This window comes from Otolemur garnettii, unplaced genomic scaffold (genome assembly GCF_000181295.1).
Source record: "Otolemur garnettii isolate 467f Iridium unplaced genomic scaffold, OtoGar3 scaffold00110, whole genome shotgun sequence".
Lineage (NCBI taxonomy): Eukaryota > Metazoa > Chordata > Mammalia > Primates > Galagidae > Otolemur > Otolemur garnettii.
Window position 1 is genome coordinate 5,035,179 of NW_003852505.1, and position 2,228 is coordinate 5,037,406.

The window sequence follows — 2,228 nt, forward strand, 5'->3', positions numbered from 1 at the left end:
TGCCAGGAGAGGAGGGAAGGGTGGACTGGGAGTTCAAAATGGCAGGGAAAATATCTGTTCAACTTTCATGCTGGGCAAGAGAATGCCCAGGCTCACAGCAGGGTCTCTCTGGAGAAGGAGTATTAGCCTCCAGCAACTCTCCCATGGGGTGAGACAAGAGGTCTTCAGTTCACCATTTGTTTATAGAGATCCCACAGCAAGCCACTCTCTTAGGGGAGGGAATGGACACTCATCCTCTTTGGGATGGGTTTTGTATCTGAAATTTGCTTCCTTGTAGGTCACAGCTTGCATGAGTAGAGATGACATGCAGTTATCAATCTTCTCTGTCAGCTCAGTTCTTGACCTTCAGCTTTATTGGGTTCGTTCTGGCCATTATCTCTTCCTGTGAATGGGAACTTCTGTTGAATGCTGGCTCCAGTTGGCCATCTTCCTCCTCCCCTCAAATGTCCTCTTTTTCATTTTTAAGTCTAATTTCTTTTGGAATACTTTCTATGGAAGTACATGTAGACTTACCTTGTTTTGTTATGGCTATGTAACTTGGATGTATCATAGTGATTTTATTTAAATATTCATTTATAGATGTTTAGATTGCTTCCAATTCTTCTCCATTACAATCACCTATTGAGTTAAACTTGTGTTTTTATTTCTATCTGTGTATCATCATTCACATAAAAAATGATACCCATTTTACTCTACATTTTAGCATATCTGACAGCACTTCATCAAATCAGTCTATGTGTGAATGTGTATGTATATGTATGTGTATGTGTGTGCGTGTATCACTATAGAGAAAATCCTGAAAATCCCCTACCAGGCACTTTCACTTGAATTAGTTAAAAGCTTGTTCAAAACAAATGACTAGAAATGACAAATTGGTCCAAAGAATATACTGCTTGAAAATGAGTATTTCCATTGATTCACTGCTTTTTCACCTGTTGGTCATATTTCCTGTACCATGGAGTGTGAGACTTTGAAACTCCTTATGTAACGATTACCAAAAAGTCTGAAAAGTTCTTTAATATACTAGGACCACCAACAACTGCAAAAGTGCTTTGCTGTATGGGCAGCACCCATAGCTCAATGGGTAGGACACTGGCCACATACACTGAGGCTGGAGGATTTGAATCTTGCCAGGGCCAGCTAAAAACTACAATGACAACTGCTACAACAAAATAGGCTGACATTGTGGTGGGCATCTGTAGTCCCAGATACTTGAGAGGCTGAAGCAAGAGAATTGCTTAAGCCTAAGAGTTTGAGGTTGCTGTGAGCTGTGATGCCATTGCACTCTACTGAGGGCAACATAATGAAACTCTGTCTCAAAAACAGAAAAGTGCTTTGTTGTTCACAAATATAACCACTACCTGAAAAGCCAATGAGATCAATAAAACTTAGTTGTATTTTTACAATTAATTTATATCAGCCAGATGGCCCTTTGTCTCAGTTTTATTAATGTTTTAATTATAAAATTGTGTCCACTATACACAGTTAAATATACAAATGTATTTAAAGATAAAAAATGAAAGTCTTTTAGTTATCTCTACTTGTCTTAGTCTGTTTAGTATTACTATCACAGAATAACTGTGGCTTAGTAATTTATAAAAAGAAGTATATTTGGCTCACAATTTTCGTTGCTGGATAGTTCAAGATAACATCTTGAACTTGGCATCTACTCAGTATCTGGTGTGGACTTCTTTCTGCATCAAAACAAGTTGGAGAAGCAGAAGGGGCAGTAGGCATACCAAAGGATCAAACATAAGAAGCAACCTCACTTTATATATGAAAGAATCCACTCTTGGGAATTAACCCATGCCTCTGAGAACTAACCAAATCTCCTGTGAAAGAGAATCTATCTTAATCTAATTACCCCTTAAAGATATCGCCTCCCAAAACCACACATTGATGACCAAAATTCAATGAGTTTTGGTGGGAACAAACAATATTTAAACCATAGGTCTACGTCTCTGTCCAATCTCACTCTCCTGAATTCACTGTTGGTGAACATTTGGTATATAACTTTTAGAATATTGTTCTAGGTCCACAGAAATAATCTTTTTATTACATATACCCACCCCCCCACACACACAATTTATAGAAAATGACTATTTTAGTATTTCACTATATGGGTGTAGCATACTTTTTTATTTTAAAATATTAAGAGGGTCAGATGTTTTTGATACATGGCTTGAGTCAGCACTATGAATGTGTCCATTAACTGAGTAGGATTCATT